The following is a 20,900-nucleotide window of genomic DNA, read 5'->3' on the forward strand; positions in this document are numbered from 1 at the left end:
AAATAACTTTTCAATTTTAAAAAACACAAAAATTCTAAATTAAGGCAAAGAACAAAAAAATTTAGTCCACCCTGCTCATAAATTAAAAGGAAATTCATACTTGCACATGGGAACTGAAAATATAAATTCCTCAAAATAAAGAAGAAATGACAGTTTTTATTTGCATAATTATCATTGTTGAGGCATATGAAAAGGAAGCATATTTTGACTGTATCTAAATGATCCTGAAATTAGTTGGGCAGTGAAAATTTCATTCATTCAAATATTTGTTTTCTCTACCAAAGGGCCTCCAGCATTAATAGATTTGTCTGTGTCATAGATGTGAGTTGTTTCTTTTGTGGCAACACATAATCAAAATTGCTAAGAATGGAAAATTATCAAACCATTCCATCTAAAATATTATCTCTCAAGTATTCTCTCTATCCTCTAATCTAGCTGTTTGTGCTTATTGAATGGAAGTTATGGTTTTTAATGGAGAGGGGAGAAGACTTCAAACAATTGGGGCATGACAGTGAACACAAGCTTATACCTTATCAAAAAGGTTCTAATTTTTGAAATTTTTAATTTATTTTTAGGCAATTGGGGTTAAGTGACTTGCCCAGGGTCACACAGCTAGTAAGTGTCAAATGTTTGGTCTGAGGTTGTATTTGAACTCAGGTCCTCCTGACTTCAGGGCTGGTGCTGTATCCACTGCACCACCTAGCTGCCCCAAAAAGGTTCTAATTTTTGGAGGGAGAGATTTAATATATAAACCTCCTACCAAAAGAATTCACCACAATAACTGTTCTAGCACAAGAGACTGAAGATATAGAAATAAGGGCAACATTTGAAGAGTTTTAAATGTCAGAGCTTATATTCATTTCTAGAGATGACTGAGAGCAAAATAATTTTAATGGTTTGGAGTCAACATGAAAATCTCTTTGGCAGTTTTGTGGAGGATATATTATGGAATTTGAGGACCAAAATTTAACTATAATAGTATTCCAAATGAGAGGTGATGAGAAGCTGAATTGCAGCAGCATTATGCAGTAAAATTGAGAGAATCTATAGAGGGTAAAATAAAATTCAAAACAATCTGGTAAATTATTACATTAAGCAATGAATCTAAAGGGCATTAAAGAATAAAAACTGAGTTGGAAAAGAGAGGAAGGAATTCATGGGAGAGATTATATTGAGAAGGAAAATATTTGGTAAATTGTTAGATACATGGGAAGGATTATAGTGAGTAGTCAAACATGATTGAAAGATTATGGACCTGGGTGATGAGAAAAAGTAACTCAGTGGAACTCCGTACTCAACAGTAGTAATAAAGTATTCAATACTAGTCAGCACTCATACAAGAGTTCAAAAATGGGTAGGCTTGGGGGAAAGATTACAAGCTCTGTTTTGGTCTTGTTCATTTTCAGATACCTAATGAATTTTGATTTTAAGTTTCCAATAAACAATTAGTAATTCAGGGCTGGAGATCAAGAGAAACACTTAGATTCAATACATATGATGTGGGATTCATTATATTTATATAATGGAACTCATAGGAGCAATTGAGGTAACCAAATTGAGATTGAAATAGAGCAGTCAAATTAATAGGATTAGAAAAGGGATATAACATTATCCTGAAAGCTTGAAGGCAAGTGTAGCTAGGAAGGAGCTATCCTCAGCAGTTTTAAATGTGAAGTAGAAGAGGCCACTATGAATTTTAATTAAGAATTCCAATCAAATTCCATGAACAATTACTACATGTCTATGCTATGGTAGGCACTTTGTTAAATGTTAGGGATATAATTAACCAAAACAAAGTCAGTCCCTGCCCTCAAGGAGCTTACTGTCTAATGGGGGAGAGAACACATTAAAGGAAGCAAGAAAGCCATGTGGGAAAAACCAGCCGGGATAATGGACATCTTGATAGATAGAATTGAAACCAGGTAGAGAAGCAGATACAAAGTGGAGAAGAAGCAAAAAGTCCAGTTTCTGCCATCTATAAATAATGAAATGGGAAGGAATTTGGAACACTACCCTCCAGCCCTTCAATTAAAGTGGAGAGGAGAGTGAGGGAGGTATTGTAGGTAAAGGCAGCCTGGTGATAAGATTAGAGGTGATGAGCTCAATACAGGAGGGGAATCTTGTTCTGTGGGGTTAAGAGGAGGCAGAAGAGCAGATGCTGCTCATTGGCAACTTTGGAGAGAAAAATTTCAGTTAAGTAATCAGCCAATAAGCCAGATTTCATACAAGAATGATAGATGAGAGGAAGTAGAAATAAGAACAGATAGCTTTTTCACAGAGTCTGACTTGGAAAAAGAGGCTAGATATAAAATGACAATAGGCACAATGGGATGTTACGAGAGGCTTTAATGATGGGCAGCAGGGGAGGGATTTGCCATATTTGCAAGCAGATTTGAAAGTACCAATAAATGGGAATATCTAAAGTGGGAGAGAGAGAGAAAGAGAGAGAGACAGGGACAGACAGAAATCTACTGGAGAAAACAGAAGGAAATGGGATTGAGGACATAAGAAAATAAAATCAAGAGTATAAGTACAGTGGTTGGATCTAAGTCCAATCAGAGAAAGGCAAGATGCTCTACCTCTTTATCTGAGGCTGGTAAATTTTTGTCATATATCTAGAGGGTAAAACAGAAATTTGAAGAATCCACAAATCACCTCCTTTAATAAATCTCAAACTAAAATTTCTCAGGAATGTTTGAGCCAAATTCCAGAGTTCCTAGGTAAAGCAGCCAGAAGTAAACAATTCAGATGTTATAGAGCCAGATTCAGGATCACACAAAATTTAGCAGCTTTCACATTAAATGAATGGAAGGCTTGGAATATGGTCTTCTAGAAGGCAAAGGAGCTAATATTATAACCATGAATAAGGTACTCAGAAAAAAGTTGAGTGTAATCCTTCAGAGGAAAAAGTAAGTATTTAATGAAATAGAGAATTTTCAGATATTCCTGATGAGAACACCATGGGTGAATAGAAAATGTGTATTAAAATACATGACTCAAGAGAACCATAAAAAGGTAAACATGAAAGTATTCATAAATGATTCAATAACATTAAATTGTTTACATTTGTAAATAGGAAGATGGTACATGTAACTTCTAAAAAAATCATTAGAAGGGCAGTTAGAAATAATCTATAAACACAAAAGGCATAGGTGTGAGCTGGATTATGTTTGGATGATCTCTAAAAAATAAAATGAAGGGTTGAGAAAGAGGAATTCACTGGGAAAAGGGGGAAGGGTGAGGTAGAAGGGAGCAATTTTTTTCACATAAAAGAGGCACTCAAGGCTGAACTTTTATATTGGAGAAGAAAATTGTGGGGGAAAGCTGGAACCTTACTCTCATTAGAATTGTTTCAAAGCAGGAAGAATACACACACACACATACACATACACTCAATTGGGTATATAAATCTCTCTTACCTAATAGAGAAATAGGATGGAAAAGGGATAAAAGATATGGAACAGGGGATGGCAAAGGAGAAAATGGATTAAGGAAGGCAACTTTTAGAAGCAAAACTGATTTTAAAGAGAGACAGGATAAAACGAATGAGAAAAGAATAAGTAGAAGAAAACAGAAAGGAAGGAGATACATAAATTAATTGTCATAACTGAATGTGAATGGGAAGAGCTCACCAAGAAAATAGAAGCAGATAACAGAATGGTTGAGAAACTAGAGTCTAACAATATGTTGTTTATAGGAGACCCAGTTGAAACAGAAAGACATACAAGCAGAGTTAAAATAAAGATTTGGAGAAGAATCAATTATGCTTTAGCCAAACTAAAAGAAAAAAAAGGTAGGAGTAGCAATTATGATTTCTGGGAAAAAAAGCAAAAGTAAAAATAGAATTAATTAAAGGAAATAACCAGGGAAACTACATTCTCCAAAAAAGTGCAATAGATAATGAAGTAATATCAAAAAATCTTAAGGCAAATTTCTCTGACAAAGACCTTGTTTCTCAAATTTCTAAGGAGCTGAGTGGAGTTTGTAAAATGAGAACTATGAACAGCAAGTGTTTCAGAAGAAGAAATCAGACTTATTTATAGTCATATGAAAAATTTTCAAAATCACTACTGGCTAGAGTAATAAAAAATTAAAATAACTTGAGGGTATCCTTTTACACCTATCAGAAATGACAAATTCTGGAGGGAAGGAAGAAAAATAGGTAGGCTAAGAAATCATTGGTAGAATTGTGAACTGGTCCAATCATTCTGTAGGTTAACTTGAAACTATTTCCAAAGAGCTACAAAACTGTGCATACCCTTTCACCCAGCAATACCACTACTAGGTATGTACAACAAAGAGATAAAGAAAAAGTATTAGAACACACACATACACACACACACACACATGCTCTTATAAATAAATAAATAAATAAATGAATGAATGAATGGATAAATAAATAAATAAATGTATAGACACACATACACACATAAATTCATACATCCATATATATATATAGATATATATATCTATATATATCTATATATCTATATATATATATATACACGTGTACATGTGTATATTGTATGGTTTTATGTAAGTATATATATGTACATATGTATATGTGTGTATATATGCACTCTTTTTGTGCCCCAAAGAATTGGAAATTGAAGGTATACTTACCAATTGGGAAACGGCTGAATAAGTTTTAGAATATGATTGTGATGAAGTATTATTGTGCTATAAGAAATTATGAATTGGGTAATTTTGGGGAAAAAGGGAAACAACTATAAGAGCTGGTTCAAAATGAACTAAGAAGATACAGGAGATCATTATGCACAATAACAGTAATATTGTAATAATAATCAATTATGAAAGGCTTGAGTACTTTGATCAATACAATGGATTCAAGACAATTCCAAAGTAGTCATGATGAAAAAAAATGCTATTTACATCCAGAGTAAGAACTGATGAACTCTGAATACAAATGAAATTATATTTTTCTTACTTTATTTTTCTTGCTTTATGTGATATCACTAACATGGTAATATAGTTTGCATGAAAGAGTAAAATTTAGAGTTAAATTCATTCTCTTAAGTTTTAATTTTGATAAAAGAAGAGGATGGTAGCTAAAACAGGGTCTCACAAAGTACTGAGGTATGAAAAGACTGAATGAAAGTCTTGAAGGCAAAGAACAGCGTAAGAAGAATAAGAATTATGAAAAGATGGGATAATAGGAGATTATGATCAGAGCACTGATGAATGATGTCTGGGATTCAGTATCAAAGGGTCAAAAGGGAGCTAGAATTTGCTAACCAATGGGAAATGAGCAGGTAGATTATCAGTTAATTGGAGGAGTTTCACTGATGAAAACTGATAACTATTTTCTTTAAATTTCACTTCTCTTTCTCACTTGGCTCTGAGTCTTTCTTCTCCTATTTTAGATTTCTGGACCTAGTCATTAGTATGTGATATGGATGGTGTGGATTGTACCATTTCAACAGATACCACAGTAGTGAAGTGGGGGAGGAGAGGAAAAGTGCAGTAATTTACATCCCTCAGAAGTATCCTCTTCCAATCCAGGATCTGCAGCAGCTGTATTTTATTCCATATGTAATTGGCACCCTCCACAATCTTTCTAGCATCCATAAAATGGGAAAATAGTTTAAAAAGTAATCAAATGGTGCCAATCTCAGTCTACTAAACTTCATTGAATAAATGGTTTGGTGTTTTTACAGTAGATTAGATGATAACTTCCATCTTATTTGGTCCACAGGAACATTTTTATCCCCATCAGGGGAACAAAGAAGGGAAGTTCTATATATTCTGTATGGGTCACAAGGGGTGGGGATAACCTCCGATGGCTCCTAAAAATATCAGAGGAATGAGGCTGGCACTACACACGAATGGAGGTGAGGGGTAGTAGAGAGTGGAGAAGCGTTGTCAGTGAAAGGATGATTATAGGAGTCAGAGTGAGAAAGAAAATGGATATTACTAGTATGCACAACTACAACTATTAATTATCATTAATAATAATTAGCATTTATAGAGCACATTAAGGTTTGCAAAGCACTTTGCAAATGATATATTATTTAAGTCACGTGCCTGTAGGATTGAAACTAGAGCAGGAAACAAACAAACAAACAAAGAAGCAAAGACACAAAACATCCTTACTCAGTTGTTTTTAGTGACGAAGAATATGCCACAGTCACAAAACATTGGCCTTATTCTTGAGCCATATATACCCTATTGATTAGATTCACAGAAATCAATGGAAACAGACCCCAGAATATGATAGGGCTTCAAATCACTGTTGTTTTTTGTTTATCTGTTTTGTTTGAAATTGTTACATTCATTGACACTAACAAAAGATAAAAAGACTGGGTCTTTCTGGGCAAAGGTATATAGCCAAATTATCAAAATATTGCTGATCCAGTAAGTGATCAGGTCTTTTGCAAATCTTTGATTCTTTTGTGGTCAAGCTAAGATGTAGAAACGTTTCATGAAATAGTAATTATATTACCTGGAAATCCCATAGTATAAGACCTCAATGTCTCTTTGAAATTTGGCCAGAACTAAAAGCCCTAATATGGGTTCTGCAGTACTTCAGCAGGCCTTTCTTTTTGGAGCTGTTTGTAGAATGCCTGCTTAGCTGATTCAGAAAGAAGCAAAAATGCTTTTCTACAAAACAGTAGTGACTTTTCCCACTGTTTATGTGACAGTCATATCGTGTTAAAATATGATAATGCAAGTCAGAAATGTTTTTAATAAACAACTGCCAATTCCTCAGAATGGCTCTAAATTTATAGTTAAGAATACCAAATTTAGAAAATTGAGGAATGGAAATATTTACTGACATGATTTCATTTTCTCTGAGCTACTTCCTATCGCAATGGCTTCAAGGGAAGTGATGCCTTTTATTTACAGCTGACAACAAGCAAACAGCTTCTTTTTACCACTCCAGTCAGTGGTTGTTATGCATGTCTGTATATTTCTTTAAGTGTCTGAAACAATATTTCTGTCAACATTAACTGACTCCTTACTGAAGATGTCATAACCCAGCTATGTTTTAAAATCTAAATCTGTAGCTGTAATTATGTTCCACTTTCTGCATGCATACACAAATTTTGATGCTAATTTTTCTTACTAGATTCATTTTAGAATTGATAAGATGGAAGTCTAGCATAGTTGAATGAAACTCTCCCTATAAAGGGTGAATAAAGCCAAGCCCCAGGTGAGGACCCACTTATTCTGAACAATGTCAAAACACAATTTTAATACAAGAATATAATGTGGTTAGCCCATTGTCAGTGGGTCAGATGACTGTCAACTTATTTTATCCAAATTAGAGATGATTGCTTCATTGCTACAAAACAAACAGAATGGCAGATTAAGAATTGAAAGTCATAAATCCATTATCAATTAGTAATTAAAAAAATAGTTTATATATATGTATATGTGCATGTGTGTGCATGTATACATGTATATGTGTGTATACATGAATATATACACACATATATATTTGTGTGCATGTATATTTATGTGAATACCTGCATACACCCACATACATTTATATTTGTTTGTGTGTCCTCGTGTGCATGTATGTGTGTAGCCTAGCATTGTAGAAGGCACTACAAGGGAAAGGAAAATAAAAGTAGACAGAGAGGGAAAGGGTGAGGGGCAGATAGGGGAGAAAAGAAGTTCAGTATAAGATTGAGAAAAGAAACAGGATACAGTGTATCTGGATCACAGATGAAATTATTAACTTTTCAAGGTTGAAACATGCCATTAAATAAGCATCTATTAAGCTCATACTCTATATTTCAGGAAATCTGCTAAATTCTGAGGATAAAAAAATGCCAAACAAAATAGTCCCTATTCTCAAGGAGATTCCATTCAATTCTATAGAAAGGATATCCTAATTCTCCCAGTATAGTGCCTCATAGAAATTAATTTTTATAACCCACTGTGTGATCACACAAAGCTTTGAAGGAAGCTACCTATAAGTCAATGATGAAGAGGGATGACATTCTTTGCATTGCGAATGTACAAAGGTGGAGAAATGGGAGCCAGAATACCATAACCAGGAAAAAGCAATCAGGCCATTTTACCTGTAGCACCAGGTGTATCAGAACATTTTTCCCTTCAAAAATCAAAGCAGTGCTAGATAGCAAATTTTGAATAAAGAGGCAGACAGCAAATTAGAATTCATTTGTCAGGTGGCGCCACTACTATGTAGTTTCTCCAATCTTTTTTTCAATCCTTTGGCTAACTTGACAATTTTCTGCCTCAGCTCCTGCTTTTTTTCCCTTTCCTTTTTGTTCCCTTACAGTTCTGGTTCATACTTCCTCTACTGGTTTGATATTTTGTCATTTGTTCCTTTTCATTGTTACAGCTCTTTAACCAACTCTACTTTTATTTGGCCTTTTCTCTTCTTTGCTTCAGACCCAGAATCATCTTCACTTTGTTTAATCCAATAAGTGTCACAGGATATTTAGGCTCCCTTAGCACATCAAGACCTATTGCAGACATGCAACTTAGACAAATGAAATAACTTAATCATTAAGATCTAGAGCTAAGATGGACTTCAGGAATTATATAATCCAATCCACTTATTTTAAAGATGATGGAGCTGATTCTCAGAGAAGTGAAATTCAATTCAACTAGGATTTATTCAGTGAACCAGGGAAACTTTCCAAGAGGGGTGACATGACAATAAGCTTTGAAAGTTATTTGTTGTTCTTGTTCAGTTTCAGTAATATATAACTCTTTGTGACCCTATTTTTGCAATTTTCTTGGCAAAGATATTAAAGAAATTTGCAATTTCTTCTCCAGCTCATTTTACAGATGAAGAATTGAGGCAAACAGAGTTAAGTGACTTGTCCAGGGTCACACAACTAGTAGGTATCTTAACCTTGATTTGAACTCATGAAGATGAGCCTTCCTGATTCCAAGCCCAGTGCTCTATCTACTGTGCCACTTAGCTGACCTTTGAAAATGAGTTAGGGTATAAATTGAATGGAATAGTAGATATAAATTTGTAACATAATCCAGCCTACTAATGTTGTGTAATAACAGAGTTTGCCTTTAGAACGTGAAGTCTTTCTCGAGTCCCTATGGCACCAACCTGTATCCTCCCCTATTCAAGGATTCAGTATCCACAGTGGTTTTAGGTTTCCTCTCTGTCCTCCCAAAATAGTATCTTTTATCTTTCATTTACATAGAATAATAGATTCAGCGAACTTAGATCAGAAAGGAAACCCACAGCCATCTATATCAAAGAAGCATCCTCCTCAACAATGCACCTGATCAACAAACCCCAATTGGTAAATGGTCAAAGGGTATGAAGAGGCAGTTTTCAGGGAAAGAAATTAAAGCTATATATAGCCATATGAAAAAATGCTCTAAAACAGTACTGGTTAGAGAAATGCAAATTAGAACAACTCTGAGGCACCATCTTACACCCATCAGATTGGCTAATGTTAGAGAAAAGAAAAATGATAAATATTGGAGGAGGTATGAGAAAACTGAGACATTAATATATTGTTGGTGGAACTGTGAACTGATCCAACCATTCCAGAGAACAATTTGGAAGTATGCCCAAAGGGCTATAAAACTGTGTATACCCTTTGACCTAGCAATACTGCTACTAGGTCTGTATCCCAAAGAGATCATAAAAATAGGAAAGCGACCCACATGTACAAAAAAAAAATTTATAGCAGTTCTTTTTTATGAATGCAAAGAATTGGAAATTAAGGGATGCCCATCAAGTGGGGAATGACTAGACCAGTTGTGGTATACAAATGTAGTGGAATTCTGTTGTGCTGTAAGAAATGATGAGCAGGAGGATTTCAGAAAAATTTACATGAACCAATGCTTAGTGAAGTGAGCAGAACCAGAAGAACATTGTATACAGTAACAGCCATGTTGTGTGATGACTGACTTTGATAGTCTTAACTCTTCTAAGCCATACAATGATCCAAGACAACTCCAAAAGACTAATGATGGAAAATGCCATCCACATCCAGAGAAAAAACTATGGAGTCTGAATGTAGATAGAAGTGTACTGTTTTCACTTTTTTTGTTTTTTTTTCTTTCTTGAGTGTGTTTTTTTTTTTACCTTTTGCTCTGATTCTTCTTTCACTACATGACTAACATAGAAATATATTTAACATGGTTATACATGTATAACCTATATCAGATTGCTTATTGTCTTCAGGAGGAGGGAGGAGCGAGGAAGGGAGAAAAATTTGGTATTAAAAATCTTATAATACTGAATGTTAAAAACTATCTTTATATGAAATTCAAAAACATAAATTACTATTAAGTGAGGCAGGGTCGGGGGAAAGGACGATGCACCTGACCTGTGTTCATCTAGCATTTATTTGAAGACCTAGACAATAAGAGAAAAGTCCCTACCTCTGGAGGTTACACATACTGTTTTGGCAGTGTCCTAATCATTAGGGAATTTTTGTTGATTTCACACCAAAAATTTCCTCCTTTAAATGCCAAACTGCTGTTCCTATACCTATCCTTTGAAGTCAAAGAGAATATAGACCTTCAAAAATTTAAGACAACACCTAAAGCTTTTTTAGTCTCTTCTCTCCTAGGCCAAACTTTTTACACTTCTTCAGCTCAATTCTCAAATTTTATGGAGTTAAATGTCTTCATTATCTGTTCATTAATGCCTTTCTTTAATTTGAACAAATATTCAAAATTTTTTTTTTCTGGCAAAGTACAGATGAACTATTACCTTCTAATGCCTGGTAGTTATGCTTCTCTTAATCTAGCCTGGGGTCACATTAGTTGTTGCTTGGCAAATCACACTGTGTTTACATATTAATTGAGCATTTCACTACCCCCTCCCCAATTCTTTTTTAGACAAAATACTTTTCCGTTTTTTTGGTGAGGAAATTGGGGTTAAGTGACTTGCCCAGAGTCACACAGCTAGGAAATATGCATCTGAGGCTAAATTTGAACTCAGGTCCTCCTGACTTCAGGGCTGATGCTCTATCCACTGTGCAACCCAGCTGCCCCATCAGATAAAATAATGTAAAAACTCACCCTCCAAATTGCACTATTATTCTTCAAATCAGTCAGTTCTCAATTCATCTGATTGCATTTTTATGCAGTCTTCAATTATAATTTCCATGGGGAAAGTGTGAGAGACTATCAAGTGTTTGCTTAAACTTTAGATAAAGTATTGCAATCACATTACCCTGTTATTTCATATTTATTAACCATTTTAAATAGCAAGCAAGCCAGAGTAAAATGATTGCTCTAAATAAAGCCATTCTGACCCTCATGATCATTTTTAAAAAAAAATATGTGCTCATTAGTCATCTCTTTATTAATACATTCTAAATGTATTTTTTCCCATTAGTCAAAGTCCCCTTCACTAGTCTATAGATTGCAAATTCCATTCTCTTTCATTTCATGAAAGTTTGTATATTTGCCATTATTCTATTCCACAATACTCCCATTCTCCTTAAAATTCAGGTATTCCTGAATGAGGCTCCAACACTACCTACAGTATTTGCAGTCTAAGGATAGTTCATGTAGGGGAGTTGAAATGAGCTCATCAAAGGTAGCAAAGTGATTCTTTACTATTTCCTTACTTATTTTACATATCAACTCTCCATTAGCCATTTTTTTCTATCCTTTCTGTTATAGTATTCAATATTCTTGGCAAAGAAAAACAAAGTAAAAAATTGAAGAATTTTATTTTCTTTCCTCCATCAGTTGTTTTCTTCTTCTTCATCATCATAATCATTATCATCATTATCATCACCTTCATCATCATCTTATCACTTCAAGCAATTTTTTGTTGTTCTGAAATTTGTTTCCCAAACTATCTTATTTTGAGATACTGTACTACTGACATTTTCTCAGAACTATGCCATCCACATGTATTGTTTTTTGGTTACTTTTCCTTCATTCTACCATCTGTACATATCCTTTTCTTTTAAATTTACATTTTAGTATGTATGTGAGTTAGTTGTGCATTCATATTGGACTCTTCAGCAAATCCTTCCTTTCTTCTCATGTGAAATATTTCTCAGTATCCTGCATTATCTTACATAGTTATATAGTCCATAGAATCCTTCTTATCTTTCCTTTGAAACTTTGAAATCTGATCTCCCAAAACTTATGGTCTATATTAAATTGCCTAGCTTCTCTCTCTCTCTCTCTCTCTCTCTCTCTCTCTCTCTCTCTCTCTCTGCATGTCTCTCTCTTCTCATCCTATACTGCCACTCAGGCATCCATCTTTTCCATCTTAAAAATTGGTTATTATCTCTTGGTGTAAATCAGAACAAAGATATCATTTTCCCTTGTTGCTTCTTCAACATTTTAAGTGTAAATTTAGTTAAATGTTATATTCACTATAATCTTACAGTTAATGGTAGGATGAAATGACTTAGGGGCAGCTAGGTGGCACAGTGGATAGAAAACCAGCCCTGAAGTCAGGAGTACCTGAGTTCAATTCCAGCCTCAGACCAAACACTTGACACTTAGTAGCTGTGTGACCCTGGGCAAGTCACTTAAACCCAATTGCCTAAAAGCAAAAAAAAAAAAGCACTGCCATAGAATGAAATGATTTATCCAATTTGAAAGGATATTCATCCAGCACATGAAGGAGTTTTAGGAGAATAAGCAAAGTTTCTAGACATATCTGAAGTTCTGCCAGTATGTGACTGCCTGACTCACCTGTGTGTCAAAGCAGACCTATCACAGGAATCATAGAGGAAAAGGATTCTATGCAGCTGTCTAAGGCAATGACCTATTCTAATTCTCTACAGTACACAAACATTTGAAATTTCTTAATGCTCAGTTCAAATTTCAAAAGAAATCTAAAACTTGCGTAAAAGTCATCATATCTTTCAGCTAAAAGCTTAAAAATCTTGAAAAAACCATTTGCATGATAGAGATAATGAAACTATTATGAGGCCTTAAATTCATATATCTGTAACTAAAGTAAAACTGAAATAAAATTTATATGAGATTTCTGAGAAACAAACACTTTGCTTGTCTTCTCTCCCTGCCCCAGTTAATATAGATATAGATATAGATATAGATATATAGATATATCTATCTATATCTATATCTATATCTATATCTATATCTATATCTATATCTATATCTATATCTATATCTATATCTATATCTATATCTATATCTATATCTATATCTATATCTATATCTATATCTATATCTATATCTATATCTATATCTATCTCTCTCTATATATATATATATGTATATATATATGTATATATATATATATATGTAGTTGGAAGCCTGAACTTACAATTAGTAAGGCCAAATCATAAACATGCAGTCTGTATGATTCTGGGTGAATCATCTAATTCTCATTGTTCTAGGCATCTTTATAAAACTGTGCAGTATAGATTAGCTGTCAGTTTGTGCTATTATAATGTTTTCTTTTTATTTATGAAATCACAGGTCCAGTTCCATGCCTCCCCCTTTCTTCCTCATGACCTAAAATCTGGTGTTGTGATGAGGATAAACAGAATATTGAAAAGACAATTAATATCAGAATAATTATTCTTCTACATACACTTATGTTCTGTAATTTCCTTATTAAGGAAAAAATTTTATCTAGGCAAAAAAAAGGAAACCAATGCCTATTATATCATAATTGAAATATTAAATCCCAAGATGAGAAACCTTGAAAAAAAGTAATGTAAAAAAGGCTATTATAAATAATCAAATTGAGGGAAAAACCAAGATGGTGGAGTAAAAGCAATGACTCTCTTGGGGTCTCCTCAAAACCCCTCCAAATACCTGTAAAAATGACTCTAAACAAATTCTAGAGCAGCAGAAAGCACGAAAAGAGAGGGTGAAATAAATTTCCAGCCCAAGACAACCTGGAAGGTTGACAGGAAAGGGCTGTTGTGCTGGTCTGGTAGAAAAGAGTAGTTCAGTGTGGGCTGCACTGGCCAACACTGGGACCCAGAAAACATGGAGCTGACCTCAGGGACTGAATCAAGGGGAGCTGTGGTGATTTCCAGACTTCTCAACCCACAAATACCAAAGACAGCTGAGAAGGTCAGTGGCAAATGTCTGTTGGATCTTGGTGAGAGGACTGAGCATAATCCAACTCTGGCCTTTGCACAACCATGTGGTGGTGGCTACAGTAGCAGCACTGTTTCTGGAGCTCTTGGCCCACACACCATGGCGGTATCAAGCAGCTGATCAGAGGGAGATTGCAGGAATCTCTTTGCTGTTGCTGAGGCAGGATTCTCTTGCTTTGCCCATGCTTAGATCTAGGTCACAGTCCTGGGTGGCAGTCGTGGGGTGAGGAGGAACCTTTGTGTGATGGAGCTTGTGGCAGTAGTACAGAGAAAATCCTCCTCACAGTTCCAAGGCAGAAAAGAGTGCTAATGGTCACTCAGACACCAGAGCACAGGCCAGGAAAGGAGTAAACACCTCACCTTTGATAATACCACCTGGGAAGAACTGAAAATGTACAGGTCCCTAGAAGTATTTCTACAGAGAGCTGCACAAAACCCCCAAAGCTTGAGACAGTACATTCTCCACCCTGGAAGCAAACTCTTACCTTAACAAAGAGTTTGAAACTCAAGTAATTGGCTGGGAATATGAGCAAACAGAGTTAAAAAAAAACCTCAGAATCTTACTTTGGTGACAAAGAAGATCAAAACATACAAGCAGAAGAAGACAACAAAGTCAAAGTTCCTACATCCAAAGCCTCCAAGAAAAATATGAAGTGGTTTCAGACCATGGAAGAGCTCACAAAGGATTTTCAAAAACAAGTAAGAGAAATAAAGGAAAAATGGGAAGAGAAATGAAAGTGATGCAAGAAAATCATCAAAAAACCAAGACAACAGTTTGATAAAAGAGACCTAAAATATACTGAAGAAAGCCAGTGAGGAGAAGAATGCCTTAAAAAGCAGAATTGGCCAAATGGAAAAGGAAGTCCAAAAGCTCACTGAAGAAAATACTTCCTTAAAAATTAGAATGGAGCAAATGAAAGTTGGTGACTTTATGAGAAATCAAGATATTGTAAAACAAAACCAAAAGAATGAAAAATAGGAGACAATTTGAAATATCTCATTGAGAAAAAAAAATTGACCTGGAGAAAAGATCCAGGAGAAATAAGTAGAGAATTTTTGGACTCCCTGGAGGTCTTGATTTAAAAAAGAGCCTATACAGGGTAAAAGGAGAGAAAAGAATAAATGAGAGAATAGGATAGGATGGAGGGAATTATAATCAGTTTTTCACAACATGACTACTGTGGAAGTGTTTTGCATGACTACACATGTATAACCTGTATTGAGTTGCTTGCCTTCTCAATGAGGGTGGTTGGGGAGGGAGTAAGGGAGAGAAGTTGGAACTCAAAGTTTTAAAAACAAATATTAAAAATTGTATTTACATGCAACTGGGAAATAAGATACACAAGCAATGGAGTATAGAAATCTATCCTGCCCTACAGGAAAATAGAATGGGAAGGGGATGACAGAAGTGGTGGGTGATAGAAGGGAGGGCAGATTGAGGGAAGGTGTATTTAGAATGCACACCACCTTGGGGTGGGGGAAGAGGAGAGACAGGGAGAAAATTTGGAACTCAAAATCTTGTGGAAGTGTATGTTGAAAACTAAAGTTAAATACATTAATTAAAAATAAATTATCAAATTACAAAATAGTCAAAAATACTTGTAACAATTAAAGACTTGAGTCCAGGTGTTTGGTTTATGAAAGACTGTTTATCCCAATGCCCAAACTATAGCTTTTTAAAAACTGTGTTGGATAATTATTAAATTATCTCAAAATCTGTATGCCTCAATACAATATTATTATTTGCAAATCACAATCATTCATGATCTAATACAAAAGATATATTATCAGAAGATTTTTTTTTAATTTGTGTAAAATGTGAAGTCAGGAGTAGATAGAGGCAAATAAAATTTTAAATTTAAATCTTTCAGCTTAGTATTGTAGAGACAAGATGATATGGATGAGTTAGTAACAACAGAAAACAGTTGAATCTGTAACTTTTGAAAGATCTTTCACTTCTTTTGTTACATTTATTTTACACTTGGTTGGCCTACTTATAACACAGATTTAAAGGTGATCATATAAAAATGCACATACTTAGGTAAAAAGACATATTACATTAAAAAGCACCACTTGGGTCAGAAAGTTTATAGTAGGGAAAACATAGAGTACATTTCAGAGCATGAAAATAGGTCACTGTTAGGATGTTACCACTGATAACTTTTTATGACTAAATTGGCTAATAGGTCTTAAATGTTTGGACCTCTGACCCATTTATACTGTCACTCAAAAGAGAAATATGAAGAGATTATTGTTTTTAAAACTTGCATCTAGTTTAAAATATGATTTCCAAATTTCCTGCATGGCTGTGTCCTGGACTAAAGGTTTTTTTTTCCCCCTAAATTTTTATATTTTCCTGGATTCTTATCATAAATAGTAGCTATACTGAAGTTATTGTGCAAATATCATCTTTCATGGCTCCAAAATTAAAGAACTTATATTTTGTAATATCTAGAGTTTGGAAGAGATGCACCAATTGTCTTAATTATACTTAGGATTGAGCATAGCAAGTGATTTTTTCCCCCTAAATGACATTTTTGGCTCACTTTTACCCACAACATAATAGCCAAGAAATATCTTCAATAACAAACCTTTCTCAAAATAATTATGTTGTCAACTATCAAAAGGGAGATTATCCAAATCACCAATAAAAATAAAAATATAAATATGATCAAGTTATTTTAAGTCCTATGTAGCAAATTACCAAAGATGATAAAACATATAAATTGTCTTCAATGAATAGCTTATACAAAAAGAGGCACATTAATACGGTCTTGATTGAGTTGTGAATTGGTCCAACAGTTCTGAAGTATTTGAATTATCCTAAGTGATTAAGATTTCCAGAGCTGTTAACCATACATGCTTTATTAGACATATACTATGAAGCTATTAAAGACAAAAAAAATCTAATATACACCAAACTATGTGCAGCCTCACTTTTTTGTGGTAGAAAAGACACAGAAATTAAAAAGAAGCATATCTAACATGGAATTGCTAAAGAAATTGTGCTATATTAGTGTGATAGAGTAGTATTAAATTTTAAGATATGATGAATATAAATAATGCAAAGCAGCATAAGAGGACTGTGAATCAAAGAAAAGGGAAGTAAAATACAACTAGAAAAACAATATTAATGATAAGTATAACAATGCAAATGTAAAAAAAAAAGAATAACCACATAAGGAATTAAATACTTTGAAAATATAATACAGTACTATTAGTGTACTTGCTGCTCTTCACTTCTCTCTTGGCTTTACTTTTTACTGTCTAGGTTTTTCTAACTATTAGCTAGCAGTCCCTTTACCCTGGAGATTCCTTTTTCTCTGTGTCCCTTTCCTCTGACTGGCAAATTCCTGGCTTGAACACATATTTCAAGATGTGCCCAAACCATCTATGCTTATTTCTCTCCAGATTTTGCTTCTCTCTAAATTTTCTACCTTCTTCCCAGAAGACTGGCTTATTCTTGGGTACTTTCCCCATTTGACTCACCTTTTTCAAGCTCTCTTTTATAGTCCCCCCCCCTTCCATTTGAATGTAAGGTTTTTGAAGACAAGGCATGTATTTTTATTCCCACTGCTTAATATAGTGACAGTGCCTGGAGCACAGTAAACACTAATAAATGCTTGCTCTGTCTGTCTTTCTCTTTGTGTGTGTGTGTGACTCTCTCTCTCTCTCTCTCTCTCTCTCTCTCTCTCTCACACACACACACACACACACACACACACACCCATATCCCCCCATACAGTATTATATCTCTACCTTCTCTACGTTTTTGCATTGACTGACTTTCATGCCTAGAATTATTTCTCTTTACACCTGTATCTCTCAACATCCTTGGATTCTTTTAAGGCTCAGTTCAATCAATACCTTATACAGGCGCTATTCCCAGTCTCTCCAGCTAGGAGAGCAGACAACCTTAACATTTTTTGTGTAATTGACTCCTTTGTCAGCTGGTCTTTTGAAAACTATGGATGCTTTCTAAGAATAATGGTTTAATATGTATAAAATAAAATGTAAAGATTACAAAAAGCAATTACATTGAAATATAGCTATCTATCAATCTATCTACTGTGTATGAATAAGTTTAGTTGACGTTAAGAAGCTCTGCATATGCATGTTCCCCTATAAGTTCTTTCTTTCTTTCTATTCTGGAAGTATTCTATGGGCAATTATTTATTCTTATGTTGCTATGTTCCCATTAGTACATAAGATCTTTGAGCACAGAAACTGTTTGCGTGTGTGTGTGTGTGTGTGTGTGTGTGTGTGTGTGTGATTTTACCCTTTTTTTGGATCACCAGGGTTTATGCCACAGCCTGGCATATAGTAAGTATTTAATAAACTTTCTTCAATTCATTAATTATAATGATTAACTTTATTCCAAAGAAAAGACATAAATGATATTTCTACCTTCATTCTTTGCTGAGATACAGTACTTTGGATGTGCATCACTATATATAGTTACAATACACTCTATTAGATTTGATTGATGTTTTGTTTTACTAAATTGCATTTTAAAACTTTTTTTCTGTTCTTTGTTGTCTTTGCTGGAAAATAAAATGAGTCAAGATGATTTTTAAATGAAAAAAAATCTTTCTTTCATTTTGAGAAGACTCATCTTGGGAGGACTCTCTCAAACTCCTCCTTTCCCAACATATCCCTGTTAAGATATATCAATGTGTCAACAAAAGTGGCCTTAGGTTCTCAAAATCTATAATAGAACAATGCATGTTTTACTGAGTCCTAGCAATCTGAAAGGGCCTTGAATGCAGAACCAGCAATGAATTCTTTCTCAATTATATGCATAAGTGGAAACGATTGAAGAATGACTTTTATGGATTCAAAATCTGTGGAGTTCACAAAAACAAAAACATATGATTCAACTTCAACTTGGAAGGAGATTGTCAGCAGAGTGTCCTAAATATCAAAGCTTTGACTGGTAGTATTTCACATTGTTACTAATAATTTGGATAAAGTTAACATCAACTTTTCAAATGACAAAACTGAGTTGGATAGCTAACATAGTTAATGACAGGATGGGTAGAATATAATTTCTACAGATTAGAGTGCTGGGTTGGTCTTAATAGTGATTTAAAAAACATCTACAGAATTATTAGATTAAGAGGCATGCTTAAACATTAATTTGTATGGAAAAGGGTTATGTGTTTTAGTGGAATGCAATATGTTCAAAGTTAATGATATCATAGTCAAAAAAGCTAGTGCAATCATGCACTTCATTAAGAGAAGTGTAATTTCCAAAATTAAGGAGGGGGTTTTATTGACGCACTCTGTCTTGATTAGACCATATTTAGGATAGTGTGTTCAGTTTTGTTTACCACTTTTCAGAAAGAATTTTTATAATCAAAAGAAAGTCCACAAGATGGAAATCAGAATGGTGAATGCCCTTCGGTTTATATCAAATTAAAAATAAACAAACTAACAAACTAATTAACTAACAACAACAATAAAACTAAAAGAACAAGGGCCCCTTCCTAAGCAGTTCCTGCAGTGGCTGCAGCTGCTGCCTCATTCATCCTTGTGCACCATAGTCCATGCAGGTTCCAAGATATCCAAACAACTGGTCTGCAAGGAAGCCAGTCATGACGGGAGCTGGTACACAGTCTCAGGTCCTCAACTGAATACACAATTAGAAGGTTGGCTGTCACAAGTACAATCCACAAGACCTGCTAGAGCCATTATTGCCCTGAATGCAGGATATACTTATTGTGGGTCTTGTGCTGCTCATGCTTTCAAACAAGTGGATTCATCTATTACCCAGAGAATATTCATCCTTGAGCCTTCCCATCACGTACCCTTATCTCGATGGGCACTCTCCAGGGTGGCTATATACAGAACACCTCTGTATGAGCCTCATATTGATCAAAAGATTTATGCAGAGCTATGGAAGACAAGAATGTTTGAGCACATGTCTCTGCAGACAGATGAAGATGAACACAGTATTGAAATGCATTTGCCTTATACTGCTAAAGCTATAGAACGCCATAAGGATGAATTTACCGTTATTCTTGTATTGGCTGGTCATCTGAGTGAGTAAAAAGAACAGGAATTCGGAAAACTCTTCAGTAATTATCTAGCAGATCCTATTAATCTCTTTGTGCTTTTGTCTGATTTCTGTCATTGGGGTCTAAGGTTCCATTACAGTTACTATGATGAATCCAAGGGGGAGATTTATAGGTCCATTGAACATCTATATAAAATGGGCACAAGTATTGTAGAACACCTAGACCCTGTATCTTTTAGCAATTACTTGAAAAAATACCATAACACAATATGTGGAAGATATCCAATTGGGGTGTTGTTAAATGCTATCACAGAGCTCCAGAAGAATGGAATGAATATGAGCTTTTCATTTTTGAATTATGTCCCCATCAAGCCAGCATAGAAACTGACAAGACAGTTCAGAGAGTTATGCAGCTGGAGTACTTACAGTCCACTGAATATCCGAATACTCAGGAGTACCATCTGCACATACTCATTCTCTAAATGGGATCCCAGCCTAGCCCTTACAAAGATGTAGTTCCTGGTCTTTGGGGATACTGAAACCTCAAAACTGATAGAACTTTCTTCCCTTTTCTAGTAGGCATAGCCCTCCCTTAATTTCAACTCATTGTAAAATGCTTTCTTGTTTAGGACAACAGAAGGAAGGAAGGCTGGCTTCAGAATAGTTTTGTAAATTGTAAACAAACCAAAAAGGGTGGAAGCTTTTTAATAATGAAAATTGCATTTATAAATGATCTGTATTAGAATATAACAAATCTCTAGTGTAAATACCTGTCCTGAAGTCAAGGAAGATTCATCTACCTGAGCTTAAATATGGTCCAAGACATTTACTGTCTTGCCCATGGC

The 20,900-nt window shown here is 34.7% G+C and overlaps 1 pseudogene; it reads left to right on the top strand.

Moving 5' to 3' along the window:
• The first annotated feature begins 19,741 nt into the window (after positions 1-19,741).
• On the top strand, positions 19,742-20,491 carry LOC110217903 (protein MEMO1-like; annotated as a pseudogene).
• Positions 20,492-20,900: the final 409 nt, after the last annotated feature.

This window comes from Phascolarctos cinereus, unplaced genomic scaffold (assembly GCF_003287225.1).
Source record: "Phascolarctos cinereus isolate Bilbo 61053 unplaced genomic scaffold, phaCin_HiC Scaffold_5;HRSCAF=322, whole genome shotgun sequence".
NCBI classification, from domain to species: domain Eukaryota; kingdom Metazoa; phylum Chordata; class Mammalia; order Diprotodontia; family Phascolarctidae; genus Phascolarctos; species Phascolarctos cinereus.